Genomic DNA, 6,000 nt, shown 5'->3' on the forward strand with positions numbered 1-6,000 from the left:
AATTAAGAGGACATGATTTACATCATGTATATTAATATAATTTTACAATTGAAGATTGGCGATTTTTTTTTTTTTTGTTACAAGGTAATTTATTGTTTGAAGATACGTTGCAAGATGCACAACCCTGGGAGAAATGACATCCAACATCCAAGTACTACTGAAATGGTGTGTTGACAGCAGAGTTCCAAGAAATGAGGTAATGGCACTGTAATCCTTAGAGACTTTGCTGACATTAAAGTTTTTCACCAAAATTACCATAATGTCCTTTACTTTAAAATATAAAACAGCTCTCATCCGGGGGTGGGGGAGGGATGGTGATGATTATGGATGCCAAGTTCTCAGAAAATTGGCAACGCAAATTTTCAATGGGCATATATCTCATGGAAGAAAGCAAAAATTTGGGGGGGGGGTAAAAAGAATCCATCTAAGAACTAAAGAAAAGAATTTAGAGTGTAATGATTTTCTCTTATTCATCTTGTGAATCTATAGTAAGGCTTTATATAATACAAGGCAGTACCCTACAATTTGTTGCATAACTAACTAGAGTTGACATGTGAATAAGCACAATTAGAAATAAATAGCTTATCTAACTGAATACTTATCCTAACATACCCCCTAAACTGAGAGTTGTATGGGAATAACACTTAGTTTGTCTCGAAACTGATGAAACAATTCTACACCCAAAGGTTTCGTAAAGACATCTATAACTTGGTCGTGTGCAAGAATATGAGCAACAAAAATCTCTTTTCATTAAGCCTTCTCTAATTGTCAAGTTTGACATGCTTAGTCCGAGCATGAAGAATAGAATTGGCTATGAGATGAATAACACTTTAGTTGTCACGAAGAAATAGTGGAGGATGAATAGAAGAGGCCCCAACCTCATGAAGAAGAGATTGAACCCAAGCAAGTTCAACAACAACAAGCGCCAAACTACGGTAGTTGGTAGACGAATGACAAACAACATACTGTTTCTTGGAAAACCAAGTAACAAGATTACTACCAAGAAAAATACAACCACCTAAAGAAGAACAATGATCATCAGGATCACACCCCCAGTCAACATCATTATATGCTGTTAAAGAAAGAGTAGAATCTCTAACAAAATATAAGCAATAATCAACAATGCCTTAGAGATAACGAAGTATTCTTTTAAAAGAAACCCAATACAATAGTAATGGTCGAGCCATAGACTAACAAGCTTTATTCATAACATAGGACAAGTTAGGGTGAGTAATAGTTAGATATTAAAGAACACCCATAATGGAGCGATAGAGACGAGGATCCTTAAACAGTACAAATTGGTGCCTTATTGAGAAAGCTTAAAACCAACTGCCATGGGAGTTTTCATAGCCTTAGCTTTAAGCATATTAGCTTTACAAAGAATATCATAAGCATATTTAGACTAAGCAAGATGAATAACACCTGTAGCAAGTTGAGTAACCTGACTACTAAGAAAATAATTCACTTAGACAATGTAATATCCTAAAAATTTTACTTTGATTAATTAAGCTCAATGAGTATAATTTAATAAATTAATGTGGTGCGTGGTTAGAGAGAGCTAATGAATGTATTAGGTTGTGGTTTCAGCCTTAGGTTCAGGTCTGAAGTGAAATTGAGTCACTCAGACCTCAAAAAGAGAGAAAAACAAAGAAATGTGGCACTGTTCCATATGTCGTGAAACATTTGGCTAGAAAAAAAAGGAGAAGAGACCTCTCTATACCATATGCCATTACACGCGTCATAGTACATGGCCAAATTTTGATAGTAATAAGGTCGTGTTCATATGCAAAAAAGAGAGAGAGAATAGAAATATTGGATGAGAAAGACAAAGAAGGCTTGATAGCTTTGTTAGCGCTTGCTTCCTAAAAGATTTTGGAGCATTTTGAGGTTAGCAAACACAACAGGTAAGTTTCTTAAGCCTCCTTCCTTTCTCCCTCATTTTTCAAAATGTTGAATTAAGGTTTGTTGATTGGGAGAGATTATCAATCCAAATTCATTAACTTATATGGAATTAATAAGAGTTATTTAGACCATTTAAACTAAGATGTGAAGGCTCAATCATCTTGAAAGCCAAGGAAGCATTAATGTCCAAAAGTTATGCAATAAGCGTGAGTTTTAAAGGTTGTTAGATGACATTAATGACTTTATAAGAATTTAATTGATAGATGAAAAGATGAGTGTAAATCTCAGAAACAATATGAGAATATTCATGATAACCTAAGAATATTAATGATAACCTAAGATTCAGCAGGCTAATTTAGCATATAACATGCTCAAAGTTTACAAATACATCTTACTCGGCATAGCTAAAATACTCATACCTTAATTTAATCACAAGAGAAGAAGAAGAATAGCAATGTGAATAACATAACCCTAAAAATATCAACTTGAATGCCTTGTGGAAACTAAAAACATTTCTTTCACTATCAAATGTAGCTTAGCCCTTATCTAGCTTAAGCATTCTGTTTATGTTTACCTACTCCACATAATTAAACAAGTGCTCTTATATATCAGCTGAAAAATGAAGTATTAATGATAATAGATAAAAAATAATACAATTTAGTTTCTATAAAAAAAAACAAGAATTCCCCATATATAGATCAAAAGATGTAGTGAATTCTCCCTCATATGATCAATGCTTGCATACAAAATTAAGAGGAAGATGCAAGCATTAATTAATCAAGCGGGTGTAAGAAAGAAGCTAACAAATCATCAATATCTCAAGTTTTAACACAACTTATTGTTATAATGCTAGACACGCAAGCAAGAGCATTTTCAAAAGATGAAAATATGAGATACTAAAATGCTACTAAACACTTGACACTTATAAATAAATATAATAGAATTGCTGAATCCCTTTACATATTAGATACAATAATTACTTTTTAAAGAGGGCATGTGAAGAATACCAACTAGAAACCATAAAAATACATATATCCCTTAATGATTCTCACATTCCCCTTCAACAATGAAAACTAACAAATCCTATTTTGTTCTCCTTTTGTTTACCAAGCCTTTTGAACTGAATTAGGAGAAACTATTCAAATGTATTAGGATACTCCTATCATGCCTACATTCCTAAACACTCAAATGCATGACCTACACAATATTATTAAAAGATAATTGTCTGCAATTGTTTGACAAGCCATCAATTGTTTTCATGAAATAAAATATGTGAGAAATAAAGAAAATTACAGTCTGGAAGGTGAGGCTAAAGGATATCATCAATCAGCATAATCAACCCACAAATTTTAGATTTCCTATATGAATTCTTCACATTGTGTGCATAACTTTACATTAGAAATAGCATAATTTTATTTTCAATGTAAAACTTTTCTTAGAATGCTGTTAATAATATCTATTACTTAGATGGACTCATTCAAATTCTAAGCCCATAAAAATCTCATGAAGAACTAAAGAAATGGTTAATGGCTTTATGACATTGCTTACAAATGCCGATAAAGCATTAGCTTAAATAAATTGCATCAACTTACATATTTTATAAAACACTGAAACCAGCAAATATGATTGCCATAATAGTCATAGAGCATCTAATTGTTCATACATAAATGAGATATTCGCAAACCTTCTAAAGAGCTTTTCTATTGCAATATGGTGGAAACCCAACTACCCAAGGTTAAATGGTGCTAAGTTTGAGGATGGATTCAAGGAGAGGAGACCTAATATTTATGGAAAGGAGCAATATGGAAAATACTTGATTTAGAGAATAAAGAAGAGGAGACCTAATGCGCACTACTTCCCAGTTGTTCTTAACCTCGTCCGACCAAGTCTTCACTTATAACATCCTAAAAAACTAGTCAAAGTTAGGCCAATGTAAAAGTGTAATTAAGTAAATTAAGTAAGGTGTATGGCCAAAGAGGTCTAGTAAGTGTGTTTGGTTGTAATTTCAATCCTAAATACGGGTATGAAGTGAAGTCGGGCCACCTGGGCAATAAAAGGATGAGGAAGGCTGAAGAGAAAGTTTTTGTACCACATGTCACAACGTGTAGCACATCTATCGTGACACACAGATAGCAACTAATAAAAAAGAACCTCTCAATGATGGCCAGTATTTTTGCCAAAGAACCTATGAACCAGACAGAAAATTAGAAAGAAAAGGAAGGAGAAAACAAATGACCTAAGGTTTCTTTGTTAGGGCTTGAGGATTTGGATATTTAGGAGGAGCTTCTAATTTCCAAGATTAACCAAATTTGCATCATTCAAACTTAAAAGAAGCTTTAAAAGTTTGTGTTTTAATGGGTAAATATTTGAGCTCTCAAAGGTTTAAGGTAATCAAAAAAAATATTATCTGTATAGTTGTATGTTAGTTATCTATTAGTTGAACTACATTGTTTAAATTGTTAGGTGTTGGAGACCCGATGATGCAAATGTTAGCAATGTGATTATTTGTATGCATGGGATATTGTGTTGAATTGAGAAAAATGTTATGTATGTATATTTGTGTAAGTAATAATGATGTTTTAGAGCATGTTCTAATAAAAATAAATATGATGATATTGGACATGTGAATTTTATAAAGTGTAATAAATGAAAGTGGTGTGAGCATGATGTGAAGTGGTTAAGCGCTGTTAGATATGTATCCTAAGTATCAATGTGTGCATGGCATGATCATTTAATGGGAGTTTTGCCTAAGGATAGGAGTAGATTGTTAAATTCACATGGTAATAGTAGCTTATCGTTAAATCGAAAGCTTGCCTTGGCATTGACCATTAAATTAAGAGGTAACCATTGTTTTATGATTGATTCAGGACTGTCCCACTTGTTTCTTGAGAGGCTAGAACCTAATTAGTCTCTACTGGTTCATGAGGATACTGGATTAGAGATATGACACCCCATGGTTGTTAGTATTAGAGGAAACCGCGGAACATAAGTGAGTGATTTAACTCTGGTTTGGTAACTCCTCATAAATAGAAGGTTAGGTTAGCTTGTGTTATGAACATAGCCATTGGATAGCCACCAGTTTCAGTCAAAGGTAACAAGAGGATATAAGATTTGCATTGATCATACATTTATAGTTTCGACTACATAATTGTTATTGTTATAGTTTGGTGTGTCTTTTAGGGGCACATGATTGTTATTTTTGCGACCCCCCAATATATGCATAATTGAGATATATCTAATGATATGTGTGGTACACCTAGTCACATGGTTGTTACTTTTGTAGCCAAGGCTATACTTGATATATGCAATTGATAATTGAGTTTATTGCCATTTTCATTTCATAAATAATTAATATGCAATTATATAGGCTAGTTTGACCTTGGTTACTGAGTGGTCGCACTCACTTTTCATTCTTCAATATTACAGGACCTAGCTCATCATATCAAGATTAAGAAAAAACTTAAAGGCTTAAGATTTTGATGTAAATCTTACCAATAGGCTTCTATACTTACTTATATGTATTTCATTTGTTATTGCCAACTAAAACTACATATGACTGTTTTGGACTATTTTCACTACTAGTGGAAACATTTCAATGTGTATTTTGTGCCATAAGTTGTCCATGATTGAATTGTAAGTATTATATAGGATCAAAATACTAGTATAAGTAAAAAATTTGTGTATATAAATGACTATGGAGATTTGAATGGTTTTATGTATAAATGACTCCCCCTTATACTTTTAAAAATCAAGGGGTTGAGCATTGAATTTATGAATTATGTGTATTGAATTGATCGTGGTGTATTGCACGAGTCCAAAATGGTCCATTGAGTGTGGTTTAAGAGTTAATATAGGCTTTTAGCACATATGTTGTGGTTTGGACACTCTAGTTACGAGTTATTGTAAAAAATGACTAAGATTTATAAACAATATCAACTTTTGGTAGAAAAATAATTTAATTGTGACTTGTACCATTAGCTACAGTTAGGAGAAAGCTCTTCATAGACACATGTATCACCTCAATTGGATGTCGGACAGAGAAATGGAACGCATCAAAAGTTCATCCCAAGTGCTATCGCTTGATAGCAAAATTATTGC

General features: G+C 32.9%; 1 protein-coding gene across 1 annotated transcript in view; it reads left to right on the top strand.

The window, feature by feature from the left end:
- LOC129311205 (ATP-dependent DNA helicase Q-like 2) overlaps positions 1-5,607 on the top strand; it is a 31,999-nt gene extending 26,392 nt beyond the window's left edge. Inside the window, exons 21-22 of the transcript XR_008593256.1 lie at positions 85-196; positions 5,329-5,607. The gene's annotated coding sequence lies outside the window, so the exon portion shown is untranslated. The remainder of the gene's footprint in view (positions 1-84; positions 197-5,328) is intronic.
- Positions 5,608-6,000: the final 393 nt, after the last annotated feature.

Source organism: Prosopis cineraria, unplaced genomic scaffold (genome assembly GCF_029017545.1).
Source record: "Prosopis cineraria cultivar Desert tree isolate PC_DT_omini unplaced genomic scaffold, ASM2901754v1 PC5, whole genome shotgun sequence".
NCBI classification, from domain to species: domain Eukaryota; kingdom Viridiplantae; phylum Streptophyta; class Magnoliopsida; order Fabales; family Fabaceae; genus Prosopis; species Prosopis cineraria.